Genomic DNA, 20,491 nt, shown 5'->3' on the forward strand with positions numbered 1-20,491 from the left:
AGGGCGGCAGCGCAGGCGGCGTGCGGTGGGGCGGCGGGGCTGCGTGGGCGGCGGCGGGTGGCGACTCGGGGCTCCTAGGGGGGCCCCGGGGTGGCTATTTAAGAGAGGGGGCGGCCTTTCTTGGGGAGGGGGTCGGCGGTGGAGGCGTGCCCGGCTCGGTCTCCCTGAGTCCGGCGGCAGCTCGGCGAGGGAGGCGGTGGCTTGGCGGGCCGGCCTGGGTCGGCTGGGCATTTGGCCCAGTCGGGTGCGGGGGTTTTTTTTAAACAATTTCACCAAAACTAAGAAAAATTCTAGAAAAATACATAAAAATCTAAAATTGCCAAAACAAATTTCACTGTCTAAATAAAATATTTAGAACATGATGAACATTTTCTTGGCCCTAAATGCAATTTTTAAAAACGTGCAATTTTTCCTAAATTCAAATAAAACCACGAAAAACTCCAGAATAAAACCTTATTTGATTTTTTATTTAAATCCTCAATATTTCTTTATTTTGGGAAAGTCATTTTATTCCCTCTCTCATATTTTTATAATTGAAATAAGTGAAGATAAAATAAATAAAATCAAATGATCCTATTTTCAAAATTTGAGAAAACTCAAATATGAAAATAACGAAATCCCCAACTCTCTCCGAGGGTCCTTGAGTTGCGTAGAATTTCTAGGATCAACCCAAAATGCAAATAAATATGATATGCAGTGATGATCTATTGTATAACATTCCAAATTGAAAATTTGGGATGTTACAAACCTACCCCCCTTAAGATGAATCTCGCCCTCGAGATTTAGGTTGGCTAGAAATAGGTGAGGGTGGTCCTTCAGCAAATCTTCCTCTCGCTCCCAGGTGGCTTCATCCTCCGTGTGGTGGCTCCACTGAACTTTGCAAAACTTGATAACCTTGCTGCGGGTTACTCGGCTGGCATACTCAAGAATCTTAACTGGTTTCTCCTCATAGGTCAAATCACTGTCCAACTGAATCGCTTCCAGCGGCACTGTATCTCTCAGCGGTATATCAGCCATCTCCGCGTGGCACTTCTTTAACTGGGAAACATGGAACATGTCGTGAACTCCTGACAATCCTTCGGGCAACTCCAACTTATAAGCTACTTCTCCCATATGCTCCAAAACCTTGAATGGTCCTACAAAACATGGCGCTAACTTTCCCTTAACTCCAAAGCGCTTAACTCCTCGAAGTGGAGATACTCGAAGATAAACTCGGTCTCCGACTTCGTAAACTGTCTCCTTGCGTTTAGAATCTGCGTAGCTCTTCTACATGGACTGGGCTACCTTGAGCCTATCGCGAATCAATTTCACCTTTTATTCAGACTCCTTAATCAGATCCAGTCCAAACAACTGTCGGCCTCCAACTTCATCCCATGACAACGGGGTTCTGCACCTCCTTCCGTACAAGGCTTCGAAAGGGGCCATCTTTAGACTTGATTGATAACTGTTGTTGTAAGAGAACTCTGCATATGGCAAATTTTCGTCCCAACTAGATCCATAATCTAGCGCACAAGCTCTCGGCATATCCTCCAAAATCTGATTGACTCTCTCGGTCTGTCCATCTGTCTGCGGATGGAAAGCTGTACTGAATTCTAGCCTGGTACCCAAAGTTTTGTGCAACTGATTCCAGAACTTTGAGGTAAACTGGGTTCCTCTATCTGATACAATGCTCCTTGGAACTCCATGCAGACATATGATCCTGGTCATGTATATCTTTGCCAACTTGGCACTAGTATAGGTAGTCTTCACTGGGATGAAATGAGCTACCTTTGTCAAACGATCGACTACTACCCAAATCGAGTCATAGCCTGTACGATTTCTGGGCAAACCTGTAATAAAGTACATGCCTAGCTTATCCCACTTCCATTCGGGTATTGGCAATGGTTGTAGCAATCCGGCTAGCTTATGATGCTCTGCCTTTACTCTCTGACATACATCACAAACTGCTACATACTCCACAATATCCTTCTTCATTCCGGTCCACCAGAAAATATCCTTCAAATCCAGATACATCTTGGTATTTCCTGGGTGAATCGAATATGGTGAATCATGGGCCTCTTGCAGAATCAACTTCCTAATCTCCGGGTCATTGGGCACATAAACACGGTCTTCAAACCATAGGGTATCGTGCTCATCCTCACGGAATCCTTTAGCTTTTCCTTTGCTCATTTTCTCCTTAATAGAAGAAATCTCCTTGTCAATCTTCTGGGCTTCTCTGATCTTATCCATCAAAGTAGACTAAATCTCCAATGCTGCTACATAGCCTCTCGGAACTATCTCCAAACATAGCTCACGAAGATTCTTGGCTAACTCTCTTGGTAAACCTCCCGTCATTAAGGTATTGACATGACTTTTACGGCTCAACGCGTCAGCTACTATGTTAGCCTTTCTAGGGTGATAATGCAATCTCATATCATAATCCTTGATGAGCTCCAACCATCTCCTTTGCCTGAGATTTAACTCCTTCTACGTGAAGATGTACTTCAAACTCTTGTGATCCGTGTACACCTCACAATGGTTTCCAATGAAAAAATGTCTCCAAGTCTTCAACGCATGCACTACAGCTGCTAACTCCAAATCATGTGTGGCATAATTCAACTCATGAGGCTTAAGCTGTCGTGAGGCATATGAAACAACTCTTCCTTCCTGCATAAGCACTGCTCCAAGTCCTCGACGTGAAGCGCCGTAATACACCTCGTAATCCTTGGTCTGATCTGGCAAAATCAACACTGGTGATGTAACCAAACGTTTCTTCAATTCCTAGAAACTAGCCTCACATTCTTCAGTCCATTTGAACTTCGTATCGTTCTTCAACAATTTCTTCATAGGCTTCGTAATCTTCGAGAAATTTTCAATGAATCTCCGGTGCGAGTCCAAGAAAACTCCGAATCTCTCCAACTGTTGTTGGGACTTCCCAATTTGTCACAGTGTCAACCTTGGTGGGATCTACTTCTATACCTTCTCCAGATATAACGTGTCCGAGGAATCCAACTTCCTTTAACCAAAACTCACATTTGCTAAACTTGGCGTATAACTGATGTTCTCTGAGCTTTCCAAGTACCAAATGCAAATGCTCCTTATGCCCCTCTTCATTCTTCGAGTAAACTAGGATATCATCAATGAACACTACGACAAACTTATCCAAAAACTCCATAAACACTCTGTTCATCATGTTCATAAAATATGCAGGTGCGTTAGTCAGACCAAATGACATAATGGTATACTCATACAGCCCATACCTGGTGGTAAATGTCGTCTTAGGTATATCCTGTTCTCGAGTCTTCAGCTGATGGTATCTTGATCGCAGATCGATCTTGGAAAATACCTTAGCTCCTTGCAATCGATCAAACAGATCATTGATCATCGGTAGTGGGTACTTATTCTTGATGGTTACTTCATTCAATCCTCGATAATCGACAACAATCCTTAACGATCCATCCTTCTTCTCCACTAGAAGTACCGGCGATCCCCAAGGTGAAGAACTTGGGCGAATATAACCCTTATCCAATAACTCTTTAATCTGCTTCTTAATCTCTTCCAAATCCTTTGTGGGCATCCTATATGGTCTCTTAGATATTGGCCATGTGCCTGGCAAAAGCTCAATCAAAACTCAATATCTCTATCCGGTGGCATGCCTGGCAACTCCGTCGGAAATACATCAGGGAAATCATTTACTACTGGTACTTCCTTCTGCACAACTCCTGTTAAGGAATTTACTTGAGTCCTCTTTGGCACATGCCGTGATACATACTTGATCCTTCTTCCTTCTGGCGTTGTAAGCAAAATTGACTTACTGGCGCATTCAATATTCGCTTCATACTTCGATAACCAATCCATGCCTAATATCACATACAATCCTTGACATTCCAATACTATTAGGTCTGAGGGAAATACATAGTTACCAATCCTTAATGGTAACCGATCACACCATAGACTAGCCATATACTCTGCTCCAGGGGAGGTTACTAACATGGGTGACCTAAGGGCTTGGGTTGGCAGTTTATACTTATCCACAAATCCCCTTGAGATGTATGAATGCGATGCACCAGTATCAAAAAGAACGAGTGAAGTAAATGACTTAACCAAAAACTTACCGATTACTGCATCCGGCTACTCTTCAACCTCCTCCACGTTAACGTGGTTCACCTGTCCCCTATTTAAAGGGTTCGGCTTCTTCCCAGAGCTTCCATTGCCATTTAGATTCTGGGATTCAGGAAATTCATTAGCATAATGTCCGGTCTTCTGGCACTTAAAACAAGTGACTTGGCTCAGGTCTCTCTTGGCTGGGGTTGATGGGTTGGTGCGGTTCTGGCCGTTGCTTCCTCCATTCCCATTACCATTCTTGGGGCCATTATGATTGTGCGAGCTACCTCCTCCATGGGTATGCTGAAAGTGTCCTCCCGGTCTAGGGGTAAAACGTGGCTTCTGCTGAGCTCCAGAATTGTACTTCCCTTGTCCATACTTCCTCTTGCGGTTATCAATTTGCTGTTGCTTCCCTTCAATCATAAGAGCACGATCTACCAACTCCTGGTAGTTGTTGAAGGTTGCTACCGTCAACTGCATGCTCAACTCATCATTCAGTCCTTCCAGAAACTTCTCCTGTTTAGCTGCATCCGTAGCAACATCATCTGGGGCATAACGTTCTAGCTTACTAAAGTCCTCCACATACTGGCCAACTGTCCGCCCTCCTTGGCACAAGTTGCGAAACTCACGCTTCTTCATGGCCATAGCTCGTGCTGAAACATGGGCAGTATGGAAAGCCTGCTGAAACTGGTCCCATGTGACAGTGTCGATAGGGAAAGTGGCTGTGAAATTCTCCCACCATGATGCTGCGGGTTCTTCAAGATGATGTGTGCGAAACTTCACCTTTTCCGCATCTATGCATCCTGCCGTGGTCAACTCCCTAGCTGTCTTGCGGAGCCAATCATCTGCTACTATCGGCTCGGTGCTACTAGAGAACACCGGCGGATTTAGCCTAAGAAAACGGGCTAGGTGATCAATAGGTGGTGGTGGGTTGTTGTTGTTCCCCTGATTCTGATTCTGGACTAGCAACTGCATCAATGTGTTCTGCTGTTGGATCAACTGAGTGAGCTCCGGTGGGAAGGTAAATCCGGGGTCACGTCTTGGAGGCATCTGGGGGTTTAGAAAAGATGAGATTAAGAATAGAGGGGGTCTAGAGATAAAACACTACCCATATGCACATGAGGCAAAAGCAAACAATTTACTTCATTCAATCAAACAAGGGCATACAATCGATCCAACTATCGCAAAAGTGCTTGGACTACTATATTTACATGGTGGACTACTACTGATGAGGTGGTCTACTAGAAATATTCTTCGGTTGCACTCCATGATATCTGCTCCAGCTTCATCAACATAGTCATCATCACTATCATCTGGATCGCAGTCGGTGTCATCGATGGTGATGTAGTCTTCAGGGCGAATTTCCTTGGGTTCTTTGTCTTCTTCTACTGGTGTAGGGCCTCCCATAAATATTCTGATCTTCTTGATCAGGTCGTCATTCTTCTCCACTAGTACTTCGATTTCCTCTTCATAATATTCACGCGTAGCCTTGAGTTCTTCCTCCAGTTCCTTGATTCTTGTTCTTGCCTTCTTTAGATCTATCATGTCGACACACATCTGGTTCTCCTGACGTCGAATGTGCTGATTCAACTCATGTCGGCGCACAACTAGTAAGGTTGAAATTTTTTCCATTTTTTCCCTCTAGATCTTAAAAGCCCCGTAACTTTTTTCTGTTAGATTTTTGGGGATTTTGAAAATGTTTAACGGGGTTCCCCTGGCTAAATTTGGATGTAACTTTTCGAGTAGATGATTTTTCATATAAAAAACTTTTTAATCCGTGTTCGTATGCAAAAGTTATGCCTATTTTACAAATTCGAGAGAGATTTTGCAAATAAAGTCGAAATTCATATTTGTAAATTTTCCCAACAAGTAGACCACATATCACATGGGAAACTTATATTATTTTATTTTTTGACATTTCCATCATTTTCTTTTATTTATTTTTAAACTGAAAAGGCGGTCCACAGGGGGGGGTGCATTCGGTGGAATTTTTAGGCCAAGTTAGTAATGGTGCACTGTGGGAGTGGTGCGCCATTACTAGTTTTGAAAAAAATATTAAAAAAATGATTTTTTTGAAAAAACTTAGTAATAGCGCACCAATGGACAGTGCGCCATTACTAGTAACTAGTAATGGCGCACTGTCCATTGGTGCGCCATTACTAACAATTTTTTTTATTTTTTTCAAAACTACTAATGGCGCACGGTGGGTGTGGTGCGCCATTACTATGTCAACTAGTAATGGCGCACTATCCCACGGTGCGCCATTAGTAACAATTTTTTTAATTTTTTTTCAAAACTACTAATTGCGCACCACACACCTGGTGCGCCATTAGTAATATATTACTAATGGCGCACCTGTATGTGGTGCGCCATTAGTGTCCATATTATCTATAGCCCTTTTCCTAGTAGTGCAACCTACCGGGTCCACGTGCCATACCGGAATACAGTGCAGAGCAGCCGGGGTGAAGCACCCCAGTCATGGCACCGGCGTAGTAATGAGCAATGAGGCGTCAAATCACAAAGCTGCACCTTTCCTGCAGTTAAGTTGGAGGGACGAAGCAACCATCATTTCACTCGTTGCTGAATCCGCTTCTCCCTCATCTTCTTCAACTTAACCACGTGTTGCTTCTGCCGTTGTTCAGCCTCATGTGGGACGCGGATCAGCTTGGTAAAGCACTGACACATGGGACCGCATGTTAGCAAACCGCCAGGACAACGTCCTCCGAAAATAAGAAGCCTAATCCTAGACTTACAAAGGGCTACGTAGCTGCTACGTATACTTTCCATCTAATTTATATATGCCCCCTGGTTTTCAGGTGGGGTGGGCCTAATCCTCTCCTTTAATCCAATCAAATAGTCCCACGTCACATCAGTTCGTAACTTTATGAAAACCATTACGTGGATGTAGCATTGCTCAAATAAGAAACCTCCCGCGCCATCTGCGCAGCAAAATCACCTCCTTTTTACTAATCTTGATTCTATAATTTTTTAGATCAATATAATTGAAATTTGTATAGATAGCACACGGGAGCAAAACCAAGTGGTACGGTTAAGGGCATCCACAATGTGTAGCCAAATATGAAAATAGCTTTTGGCGTCGTGGGAACCATTGTGGACGGTGTTGCCAAAGCCAAAAAGATGGAACCGAAGCTCCCTGATTGATTGATTGATTGAAGGAATAGAAAAATGCAACGTCTCTCCTCTTTCTCCCATGCTTGGACGCATGTAGTACAGTATAGAGCACAGAGCCTACTCCCCTGTCCCTTCTATCACAAATCACAAAGTAGTGAGGCGTCAAATCACAAAAGCACGAACAAAGCAACCATCATTTCACTCTTCGCTGACTCCGCTTCTCCATCGTCTTCTTCGGGAAACCATCTCACCGCACTAGTACTCCTAGTAGTACTAGTAAAGGACTTCCTGGATGCAAATAAGGCGGTTTTCTCGGCGTGGAGGCGGCACTTGCGAACGACTTACCATGGTCTCCCTCAATGGTGTTCTCTGTCGGACGCACTTCGCCAAACCACCAAAAAAAGATATCGTCGACGTCACCGCAATGGGGAAGGAAGTCAAATATAGTTACTACCTCCATTTTTTTGTACACAAGGCTAGTATATCAAAATTACAATTTGCAAAGGGCCACTAACACTAATCGAGGCCAAATTGATGGGGTTAGCAACCAAGGACATTAATATCCCCTGCATGCATGTAGAAGTGAGAAGGTTGGTTTGCATGGCGCTGCATTAATCAAGCGATGAGGAGTGAGATGGTTAGCTCTTTGGTCTTTGGAGAGAAAAATACGCATTAATTGACACGTGAAACGAGGATTTGTATCGATTAAATCCCGCGAAAGAAAACCCCGCCTTTCTTTTTTAACACTAGTACTCCTAGTACGTACGTACTTATCCCGTTTGGGTCTAGGCCTTGCATTGCCAAACTTCGCCACACATTTTTGCCAAGATTGCCTAAAGTTTTGAAAATGAGAAGGAGGTACACTTGCGCACGGATGTCACGGTCGCACCGCACCCTCACACGGTCGCTCCTGCATGCAGCGGTCGCACCGCACCCTCACACAATCGCTCCTGCACGCTGCAAACCCAACCAAGGGAACGCACCCTCACTGACACGTGTTGTCGCATGTGAACAAACCAAACTCAGCCATCCTATCGCTGACACATAATTTTCGTTCATAGAGTATGTTTATCCAACCGCATGTTGGGGAGTATCCGTACGGCCCATGCGGTGGTCTGTTGGGGAAGAAGAAGAGGTGAGGAAGAAGGAAAGAAGGGTTAGGAGACGTAGGATATTCATCCAACTGCCTGAAATGGTAGACTGGCCCAAGTCAGGCGACTTGCATAACAAATATATGTTTTTACACAGCAAAAGATCCATAAAAACAACAACTTAAAGAAAAACTATCACTGCTCGCGGAAAGAGACGACCTCGTCATCTTTGGCTGCCGGCGTGAACCAGCCATCGCTGCTGACGTGTGTCTCCGCACCGTGGTTGTCCTCGGCCTCCAGCTACTCGTTCAAGCGGAGCATGCGAGCGCTCTGCACGGACGAGAGCACAGCCCGGTTCAAGTCGAGGACATCCGGTTCCGCCTGCAGGAGGGCCTCGATGGCAGCGGCATCCGCGCGCTCCACGTCAAGTCGAGCCTCCGCCGCCTGGTTCAAGTCTAGGACGTCCGGTTCCGCCTGCAGGATGGTGTCGATGAGAGCGGCATCCGCGTGCTATGCGTTGAGTCGAGCCTCTCCTGCCTAGTTCAAGTCCAGGACGTCCGGTTCTGCCTGCAGGAGGGCCTCGATGGCAGCGGCATCTGCGCGCTCCACCTCAAGTTGAGCCTCCGCCGCCCGGTTCACATCCATGACATCCGGTTCCGCCTGTAGGAGAGCCTCGACGGCAGCGGCATGCGCGCGCTCCGTGTCGAGTTGAGCCTCTGCCTCCCGGTCCTCCTTTAGTATCGCCATGTTGAACCGCTGGTTCACCTGCACCATGGGGGACTCGGACGCCGGCACGAAGTCGACGTCCATCGTCTCATACCCATCGGGGGCCTTCTGCGCCGCGACCTCTGCCATGAACATTGGATCGGCTTCCTCCTCCTCGTAGCTTGGCTCCAGAGAACTCGGGGATTGGCCCACTGCAAAGCGAGCTTGGGAACGGAGGTCTGTGGCGCCGACCGCCGCCACGATTTCTGCGCGGCGCTCCGGCGTCAGCATCTTGTAGTAAGTGATCTTGCGATGCACCATGGCTTTCTGGCTTACTAGGGGACACTTGATGCGGGATAGGGGGTCGAAAGGTGGGGGAATGGGCTGGAGATTTGGTGTGGTTTTAGGCCAGTGGCTGGCGTAGGCCGAGCAGCGAAGGTTCTGGTGTGAATAGTGGTTCCGGTGATGACCGGTCAATCGGTTTTGACTGTACATCACTCTTATCGCGTTCGCGTTGCAGCCCGGAACGCTGGACCCTCCACGTCACTCACCGAATGGAACGCACTTCGTCTTGCGTTTTCGCTCGCTTGTGGGACCGCAATTGAGAGCAAACCGACGTCCCTCCCCCTCCCCGCCCGCATCATTTATTATACCACCGCTCCCTCCTTTTTATGTAGAGTAAATAAAAACAGAGGGAGTATACTACGGATGAGGATCCCCTAACATGGACGAACCTATTGAGTAACTGACATGCGGGGCCTAGCAAGCATGGGGTCCGCCAGTAAGTGACCGAAAGGGAGGGTAAGGCAGGGATACCTACGTGAGAGGATCCACTTCCACTATACTACTTTCACCAAATGTTAGAGTAATAATATATGACATGCAACTTACACAAATGTTAGAGTAATAATATATGACATGCAACTTACACAAAGCATACAGGGTCTAATGTGTTTTTCGAGGCTAACTTTGACCAAATGTTAGAGTAATAATATATGAAATGCAACTTACACAAAGCATACAGTCAAATTCGTATGTGAAACGAGTTTCCAATGATATAATTTTCACATTATACATCTCATGTACTATTAATCTTGTCAATAGTCAAATTGGAAACCATCTCGAGTACAAATCTAGGAGTACGTATGAATCTAACAATATTGATTGGGCGTTGTTGAATGTTGATACCTTTTTTATCAAAGTAGAGATACTTTGACTACACATAAAACTTATATGTAAACTAGAAAGGATACGAAGGAGTATATTGTACGTTCAAAAATGAAATGAACATTGAATACCCTTTATATATGATTTGCGGATGCTATGATCACCGGTTCAAAATTTTGAATCCGCCTTAGGTATCACGTGCCCCCACTCGTTCCCTCTTGATTTCATCTCGGGGTCCGGAGATCTATTGTAAGAGGACTAGGGTGGGTACATGCGAATGATACTCGGCGGAATGTTCAAATGAGGCATGCGGGAGGATGGACTCGACTGGAGGGCGACATGATCGATGGAGAAGAGGGTTGGAGAGGAATGAGAAATAAGCAAATGCCACATGATTATACTTGAATGTCTCAAATAAGCAATAAGTTGTCTTGCTTGGCCTACATAGTGAAAGGCCTAATGCGCAACGCGGAGCACTGATGCTCGAATATTGCCGGGAAAACAGGGAAACCGACATGTGGGGCTCACCTGTCAGGACGACGTAGCGCAGACTAGTCCAATGGAGGAGCTGGCCCACGACCTCCTCGCCACCGACAACCGTTCATGTGGGTCGTTGGGGCCAACAACGGGGCGCAGCTCCAGCACCACCTCTAGACACGGCGACAGCGGTGAGTGACATGCTCATATCGTCGCTAGACACGGTCGGTTTCAATGTGCCGAGGGTGGCGTTAGTGCTGTGGCACGACCAACGGTATGTTTGGTTTGTGCCCAAGGTTGCCCCATCAAAGCATTGGGTAGACAAAATTTTGGTTGAGGTATTGGTTGCCCATGATTTGGTCTATATTGGCAAGAAAAATGAACTAGAGTTGGCTAGAGTTCATTGGCATGTCAAAGAAATGGCAACCATCCAAACAAAGACCAATCTTTGGGTCATGACCAAAATTTTGGTTGAGGTATTGGTTGCCCATGATTTGGCCGTGGCAAGAAAAATGAACTAGAGTTGGCTAGAGTTCATTGGCATGCCCAGAAAAATGGCAACCATCCAAACAAAGACCAATCTTTGGGTCATGACCAAAATTTTGGTAAGGTGCACTTTGGCCACAATCCAAACACACCCCAACACCCGGATCGTCGAGGATGCACGGGGCGCTGCGACGCGTCCGCGGAGTGGTGTAGCACGGCCAACTGCATCCTTTGGACCTGAGACCATGCCGGGTCATCTTGCTTTTTCAATGACATGCGGGGATCGCATGTGAGCAAAGGGCATCTCCAACGTTGCCACGACCGCAGCTGACTACCCTGGCACACCAAAACCCTCGTCCCTCACGCCGTCGCGCGGTGCGTTCCCAGCCGACGCCTGTCGGATTTCGGGTTCCGGCAGACCCTTGAGGTTCGAACACTAGGGTGCGCGCGGAGATTTCGCCTTCTACCTACCTGCACCCCTCCGCCTTGCTAAGATCTAGGCTATGGAAAGAACAACACAAGAGATACAGAGTTTATACTGGTTCGGGCCACCGTTGTGGTGTAATAACCTACTCCAGTGTGTGGTGTGGTGGATTGCCTCTTGGGCTGATGATGATGAGCAATACAAGGAAGAACAGCCTCGCGAGGGTCTGTTCTTGGTTGGGGGGTGAACTGCTAGGAGGAGTTCAGTCACCCTTCTCTTTCTCTCTCTCTCTCTCTCTCTCTCTCTCTCTCTCTCTCTCTTCTCGATTCTTTCTCCGACTTTGGTCTCAGCTTGTTTCAGGGTTGGCCGATCCTAGATCCCCGATCCTCGGTGCCCGATGCCCCCTACCCTGGGGGTGGCTAGTCCTATTTATAGGCAATGGCCCTGGGCCTCTTCCCAAATATTGAGCGGGAGGGCGCCAACAATTGGCCATTTTGAAGGGGAACATCTGGTACACTTATCCTGACTAAAGTTGGTCCCCGCCTGCCAAAGACTCTAGTGGTGACGCTAGCTTGGGCTCCACAATGACTTCCTCCCTGCCGTTGGACTGGTCTTGGTCTCGTTGCACCGAAACGGACGCCTTTGCTTGATGCTCCTGCCTGCGCTTGCTCCCTTTGCACCAAAGAGGAAAGGAGGACACTGCGCAGGCTGGCGCCCGCCTGGCGCCCTTGGTCGTCATGGCTGCGTCACGGGCACCTCGTGAGGTACCCCGCCTTGATCTCTCCGCCTCCTCGCGAGCCAGCCTGATGAGGTTGTGCCTGAGGAAGCTCCGTGTCGTCCGCCCCGCGAGGCTTGGCCCCTCGCGAGGGTCTTGAGTCTGTGTTGATGAAGATGGGTCGTGCTGGGCCCCCTTTGAGCCACGCCGCAGGCAGGAAAGTCTAGGGACCCCCGTTCCCAGAACACCGACAGTAGCCCCCGGGCCCAAGGCGCGCCCGGACTCGGCCGTGCAGGGAGGCGAAATGGCAAGGGCGAAGCGCCGCGGGCCCTAACAGCCTGCGGCCTCGGGCGCCACGTGGCGGTTGATTGGGCGTGGGCGGCACTGTTCCCCCACGCCCCCTTATTTTGCGCCATGCTAGGCGGACTCGTAGTCGTACACAGCCGCTCCCCTTTCTGTTGCTCGAGCGCCCTCTGTCCTTCCTCCTCTCGAACTCCAGCTTCTATTTTCAACCCAATCTCGAACCTTCCTCCCCTTCCCATCGCCATGGCTCCGACGAAGAAGGGAAGAGGGAAGAAACCCATGCCTCTGCCTTGCTCGCCGCCGTTGGTGGCCCCCGCCGAGGGCTTGGGCAAGGTCAGCTCTGCTCTGGCCACTATCTTCAACGAATGCGGGAGGACGACGGCCTGGCCCGCGTCCCACTTCTCCATCGACAGGATAGTCACCGAGGTCCCGTATTTTGCCGACGCCCTGTGGGAGGGTCTGGTTCCCCCCTTTTCTGATTTCTTCAATGCCGTGCTTTCCCACTATCAGATCCACATGATGCATCTGGGTCCTGAATCCATCACCCTCCTTTCGGTCTTCGCCTTTGTTTGCGAGGCAATGATGGGCATCCTTCCTTCGGTTGCCTTGCTGCGCCACTTCTTCTCTCTGCAGCTTGTCGAACCTACCCAATGTTGGGCGTGTGTGAGCTTCGTTGCCGCGTCTGAGATAGCGGCCTTAGGGATTGACTTCAGGCTCCCTCTGCCCACGGCTGGGTTCCGCGAGCGGTGGCTGTATGTGGATGTGGGGGTGCCCAGCCCCCTGCTATCGGAGCCAACTTCGCCTGCAGTCCCCAATTCGGGCTGGGGCCAGGAGACGCTTGAGAGCCCCTGGCTCGTCTTCGTCTGGCACCGCTTCCCATTCTTGAGGTCGCTTGGCGTGACAGCGCCCAAGGTGGTGAAGGAGTTCCAGCTACGCCGCGTTGCTCCTCTCCAACGCCACTCCCGCTGGATGTGGGCCTTCAGCGGGCATGATGATTGTATGAGGCTCCAGGAAGAGGACCTAACGCCTGAAGTGCTGAGGACAGCGCTCTTGATCCTGACTGGGGACCCCAACCCTGGCAGCATCCAGCAGGGAGGGGCCTTGATGTACCTCTGCCAGAACAGGGGCGATTTTGTGAAGCAGATGCCTATCTTTGATGAGTGGGGGTCGTGCCCCGCCAGCCTCCAGGGGCCTCGCGAGAACCCAGTGATGGTGAATGCCCTTCCAGTCGGCCAAGGCGACTCTTCCTCAAGTGGCGGAGCAGGGAGGCATGAGGCGCCATAGGCCGAGGGGGCTCCCGGCGGGTTGACAGCGCCGGGCGATGCTCATGAGGGAGCAGCTCTTGGGGCCCATGCCGCTGAGGCTGAGGGTGACAAGCAGCTGCCCTCAGCGCCTGCGACTGAGGCCCCTGAGGCTCCAGCTGATTCTCTTGGCGAGGCGATTGGCAGCGCGCATCAGGCAGGCGCCCCTGACGCAGATCGCCTTGACGCTCCGTCTTCGTCGCAGGTTGATCCCTGCGCTCAACTCTTGGGCCGCTTCCGCGTGGACTTTGAGGCCCTCTGGAAGAGAAGGGAGGCCCTGGGCGACGATTACCCTTGTCGCCTGCTGAAGCGTAGGAAGTACTTCGCAACTGGTGAGTAAGCCTTCTCATTTCCCAGCTCCCGATCCTTCTGTTGCTTTTACTGACCCTTGCTCCGCAGGCCCCTTCCAGCCGAGCTCGCGGAGACGGCTAAGGTGCCGTCCCCCTTGGCTTCTCCCCCTCCACCGTCCTCAAGCGCTCCGAGCAGCAGAGCCCTTGTGGTGAGGGCGATCTGAGAGGTGAACCGTCCCGAGGCGCATCGTGGCCCTGCGCACCTCGCGGTCCTCCTTCGCGGGCCTTCTCGTGGCATAGCTAGCCTACCGTGGGCTTCTCGCCTGGTCGTGGACTGCGATTGGCTGAGGCGCTTCCTGCGCTCTTCATTTGGGGACGGGCTGGCTCCAGGCGGGCTTCTGGCGTGGCGTGCCCGGCCGTCGCGAGGGTGCCAGCCCCCTTCCCGGAGGGGGAGTGCTGATTCGTGGCCCCTGGCGCTTGCTTGGGGCAGATGATGGTGTGGAAGACATGCTCGAGCACGCCCGGGAGCGTCACGCTCTCCGCCAAGGATTCCTTTGAAGGGCGGCTGATGCGGTGAGCCTTCTTGGTGAGGAGCTTGCTGATGAATATGCGCGCCTTGAGGCCGAGGGCCTGCACCTAGCTGCGGAGAGGCGCGAGATGGAGGGCGCCATCGCCCTTGCGCGCCGTCAGCGCGATCTTGACGACTTAGAGGCCAAGGCGTCGCTGGTGGCCTCTCGGGAGTCCCGGTCTTGGGCCGCTGAGGAGGCCCGAGAAGCTGACCGGCGGCAAAAGGTGGCGGAGGAGCGGGCTCGGGAGCTCCTGGCCTGGTGCCACTCACCGGAGGAGCAAGTGGAGCTGCGCAAGGCAGCCCTTGCGTCGATGAAGCTGGCCTCTGGTGACTCAGCAGAGCTCCAGAAGCGTGAGGAGGCACTAACGCTGGAAGCCACCGAACGTACCCGCGAGTACGAGCGTCTGGAGACGAGGGAACGCTTGGTGACGCAGGCGGAGGATGATGTCGGTGCACAGGAAGCCCGTGTCCTGGAGGAGGTCGGACGTCGGGTGGCGATGGCACTTTTTTAACCTCGAGCACAAGTTCGAGGAGAAGCTGGGGTTGATCCGGGCCGAGGCTGAAGGCAGGACTGCTGGCTTGAGGGCCAAGCTGGAGGAAGCGACGCGGAGGGCTGATGCTTTCCAGGCTGCCCTTGAGGTGGCGCAAGGTGAGTTAACCACCTCCCAAGCTGAGGTGCTCCTTCTTCGCCAGCGGGTGGAGGAGGCTGAGGTCGTCGCGCGCCAGAATGCGGACGAGATACGTCAGCGGCGGATCCTGGAGCATGAGCACGGCCTCATGCTCACCACGCTCCAGGAGAGAGCCAACACAGCCTTGGGCAACATCTGTGAGGCGGCTGTTGGCGAGCCGCACGCAGTCAACTACGCCGGCAACCTTCAGTTCTTCACCGACGTGGTGACGCAGCTGGAGGCGCGGCCGGTCCGGGCTGACAGGTTGGTGGAGGAGAGGAGCCGCGCCCTGCTCGGGCGCGCCTTTTCTCGTGTCTTCAGCCATCTCCAAAACATGGATCCCCACTTCGATTTCGACGCCGCCATCGCCCCAGTCCCCCAGGCCGTCCGAGATGACCTGGCGCACTGGGTGGAAGACAATGTGGATGCTCTTGTCAGGGCCTTTGCTTCAGACAACAACGGCGTGATCGTGGCTGCCGATGACGGCGGTGTGGTGAACGGTCCTGACGCTGCTGGCAGCGACGCGGACAGTGATGGCGAGTTTAGGGATGCCAGCAACGGTTCGGGTGGTGCTCCTGAGGACGCATTGGGGGATTTATCCGACTGATTATGCATCGTTCCTGCTTCCTTACCCTGCATGAATAGAACTCAGGTTTTGGCCTGATGGCTGTGAGAGCATTTTGGAGGGGGAGCCCCTCATGTAAAACTTGTGTTCGTCGTATTAGTAGACGCTACATTGCCCATGCGCCCGCGCCAAGTGGTTGGCTTAAGCGACGCGCTGGTCGGCTAGTTTACCTTTGTCCCGTGCGGGCCCTGAGGTAGCCTGTGGGAGGTTGTGGTGTCCCGAGTGTTCCCTGATCGAATCCGTAGGATCTGCAGTAAAAAAACCTCCTGAGAGGACGCGGCAGCGGCAGTCTGGGTTGCGCGCAAGCTAGGCCTGACCCGGCTCGCGAGGGGCTCACGAGGGGAGGCAGCTGAGGCGAAGTGGTAAGCAAAACGCGAGAAATTGCTCGAACGAGACTAAGCACCCCTTCCCCGAACACACGCAAATCTCAAATTCGAATCCAACTTGAATCCAGCGGGGGAAAGTGACAACCAAAGGGAAAAGTAATGAAAGCAGACAAAAGGCCGCGTCCGGCACCTAATCTAGTCTTGGACGTCTTCTCACCAGTGTGGAGCTAAGTGCTGCCACTGGGCGTGGGAGGGAGCCCCAGGGCCTGAGGCCGGCACCCCTAAGACTCCGGGGCGTGTACAGCCCCACTCATTATTACGTGAGAGTGTCACAGGGCGGCGAGCTTCACAGGCACTGGGCCTTCTTCACAGGTACCGGCCTTGCTTCATATCGCCAGACGAGGGCCCCACCTTGGCCACACTCTAGTGCCATCAACGACGACCGGAAACCAGGACGCCGCTGATGGGGTAGAGCGGTCGCCAGCGGTTCCCCCGACGACCACGAGTCCTCCGCCAGGGGCAGGCCCTGAGGCACCTCCCCAGCAGAGGGCCTACCTCCTGAGAACACCTTGCTCCGAACGCCGCGGTGGTGATGTCAGATCTCGGCCCCTCTCCTGCAGCCCCCTGCGCCCTCCTCCCGAGGGGTAGGAGACTGTGGGAGCGGGGCAGCTGCTCGCTGTGGCGACCTGCACCTCCTGCGATCCATGATTAGTGTATGCCTGCTCCTGAGGAATTAGCGGTACCTAATAATCGTTGCCTCCAGCGTGGCCAGTGGGACCGTCCCGGGGCTCCTGGAAGGGCTCAGCTTCTGGCGCCTCGTCCCCCCAGCTTGGGCTGAGGAGCGAGCCTTGTTCACCCTCGTGAGGGTGTCCTTGGTCCATCATGAGGGGCATGTATTCTTCTGGCGCCGTCATCCCGAAGGCCACGCCGTAGTGCTCCGCGTGCCATGCAGTCCTGCCTGACGCGCCCACCGTGGGGTGGTAGCGCGGCTGTCCACTGGGGCCGCGGGTCGCGTCGAGTCCTTCTTCTTTGCGGACCGGGAGCGGGGGCAGCGCCGCCGCCGGTCCGGTGCTGACAGCTTCGCTGGCGTTGGATTAGCCTTGAGCCCACGGGCGCGTGCGGAGCCCCCGCGCGGGCTGCCCTGGGCTTGAGATGGGAGCTGGGTGCAGAAGGGGTGAGCCCCCAAGGCGGCGAAGCCCAGGAGCTCTGTCACCCGCTCCAGCAGCACGTCGCGGCCGCCCTCCAGCAGCCTGCACCGCAGCAGCTCTCGGGCCACCGTGAGCGCGGCCCTCGAGTTCGCCTGCTCCCGGTGGGTGTACGGTGTCGTGGTCGCGGCGTGATTGGAGGCCCTTGCTGCCGACCGTCCCTGCCGCGGTGTGAGAGCTGTCGAAGCATGTCCGCGTCGTCCACGGCCCGCTGTGCCCTGCGGACCGCGAGCTTCCTGGGGCACGGGGTCGCCCGAGGCAAGCGGCTCTGCGTGGGCGGGCCACGCCGCCCATGGATCTGGGTTGCCCACCCGGTCGCCGGACATGGTGATGGCGACGCGACGGGACACGAAGCGGTAGAAGGTGGACTCCGGCGCACCCCTACCTGGCTTGCCAAATGTCGGATTTCGGGTTCCGGCAGACCCTTGAGGTTCGAACACTAGGGTGCGCGCGGAGATTTCGCCTTCTACCTACCTGCACCCCTCCGCCTAGCTAAGATCTAGGCTATGGAAAGAACAACACAAGAGATACAGGGTTTATACTGGTTCGGGCCACCGTTGTGGTGTAATACCCTACTCCAGTGTGTGGTGTGGTGGATTGCCTCTTGGGCTGATGATGATGAGCAATACAAGGAAGAACAGCCTCGCGAGGGTCTGTTCTTGGCTGGCGGATGAACTGCTAGGAGGAGTTCAGTCACCCTTCTCTCTCTCTCTCTCTCTCTCTCTCTCTCTCTCTCTTCTCGATTCTTTCTCCGATTTCGGTCTTAGCTTGTTTCAGGGTTCGCTGATCCTAGATCCCCGATCCTCGGTGCCCGATGCCCCCTACCCTGGGGGTGGCTAGTCCTATTTATAGGTAATGGCCCTGGGCCTCTTCCCAAATATTGAGCGGGAAGGGCGCCAACAATTGGCCATTTTGAAGGGGAACATCTGGTACACTTATCCTGACTAAACTTGGTCCCCGCCTGCCAAAGACTCTGGTGGTGACGCTGGTTTGGGCTCCACAATGACTTCCTCCCTGCCGTTGGACTGGTCTTGGTCTCGTTGCACCGAAACGGGCGCCTTTGCTTGATGCTCCTGCCTGCACTTGCTCCCTTTGCACCAAAGAGGAAAGGAGGACACTGCGCGGGCTGGCGCCCGCCTGGCGCCCTTGGTCGTCATGGCTTGCGTCACGGGCACCTCGTGAGGTACCCCGCCTTGATCTCTCCGCCTCCTCGCGAGCCAGCCTGATGAGGCCGTGCCTGAGGAAGCTCCGTGTCGTCCGCCCCGCGAGGCTTGGCCCCTCGTGAGGGTCTGGAGTCTGTGTTGATGAAGATGGGCCGTGCTGGGGCCCCTTTGAGCCACGCTGCAGGCAGGCAAGTCTGGGGACCCCCGTTCCCAGAACACCGACAGCGCCAGCTGCCTGCATTCATGTCGTCCGTTCGTATGTCATTGTTAAGAGGCTCGGTGCCCGAGGAACCAAGTCCGGAGACTTAATGACGCACTCGGACGCTTGGCCTCACCGGAATGCACTACTTAAAGCGGCAACACCCAACTAACCTCCACACCATAGCACATCCTCCTCCTACCTGGCACCACATCCGCCATGACCGCAAGTGCGAACACTCTGCGGGAGAGCTTGTCTTCGGGGATGAAGCTCGAGGTCGCCGCCCTCGCTCAAGTCGCCTCTCGCGACGCAACAGCAGCGTAGCCAGACGCAGACGCAACCGCACAAGCGGTGGCCACGCTGGTGACCGACGACGGGAGCACCATCAGCCACGCGTCCTACTTGTCGCCGTCCAACGTCCGGCACCGCCGAGGTCGGGGACTCCGCTGAGGATTAGTAGGGAATGGGAGGCGGCAGGGCATGGTGTGCCAACTGGCCGGTCCGTATCCCGTGTTCTACTCTTCCTCGCCGGAGACCGCACCTTCACTTCACGGGTCTTGAACCCCACCCCCGTACATAGAGATCGCAGATGGAGGACGTCGGTCGCCGCCATAGAATAGGTTTAGGGTCGGGTTTCTTTTATTTTTCTGTCCTATAAAAGTTCAAAATGTAATGAAAACCTGCCGTGTTTGCATTAATCTCGGCCGGTGTATATGAACTTTCACAATAATATACATATTGTAGGAGTACTAGCAAGATGCCTGTGTGTTGCACGGAAGATCAAGATCTTATGGGAGAGAAGGATGAACGAGGGAAAGCCTTATCTGCAAATGTGGAGAGGAGTGCGGATAAATTGTCATAGTTTCCTTCCTACCCGTTAGATATTGATCGGACGGCCTATATTGCAGGATGACAGGCACACCATCATCACCAACTCTGCTTTTTATTGAACTGAGACAAATCTAACATGTGAAGTAAAATAAACACATAGGGTCTATACATACACAAATTATCTTAGGCACTCCAATAGTACGTCCACTACACATTCACGCATTTCACATCTTTCTACATCTACGGGAACCTACGAAAGGGTACGTAAATTGCCTCTCTCTCTCCTCCCCTGATTTTCATGGTGGTGGGCCCCTCCCTCCCCCCAATCTACAATCAACAGCTCACACATTTCACATTACGTTAATTATGTAACTGGGATTACATAGGTGTAGCATTACTCATCCTAAAAAACCCAACTAAGCCAACCTCCCAGCATATCGCGCGGGAAAAGACCCGGCCACGCCGTTTTAGTCGGGATTACCGGATTACTAGTAGTAGTATCGATGGGTCGCGCGAAGCAACAATTTTTTTTGAGGGGGCGAAGCACCTAGTTTAAAAGGAAAAAAAGGCGGTACACTCACAGCACTCCTGTCGCGGTTGCATTGCACCCCACACACGTTCGGTCCTGCACACAGCTCACGCAAACGGAACGCGCTTCGGCTTGCCTCTTCACTGACACGTGGGACTGCACTTGGAGAAACCGACCATGCGCCAAACTCCCCCCGCCCACCG

The sequence above is a fragment of the Triticum dicoccoides genome, chromosome 1A (assembly GCF_002162155.2).
Source record: "Triticum dicoccoides isolate Atlit2015 ecotype Zavitan chromosome 1A, WEW_v2.0, whole genome shotgun sequence".
NCBI lineage: Eukaryota > Viridiplantae > Streptophyta > Magnoliopsida > Poales > Poaceae > Triticum > Triticum dicoccoides.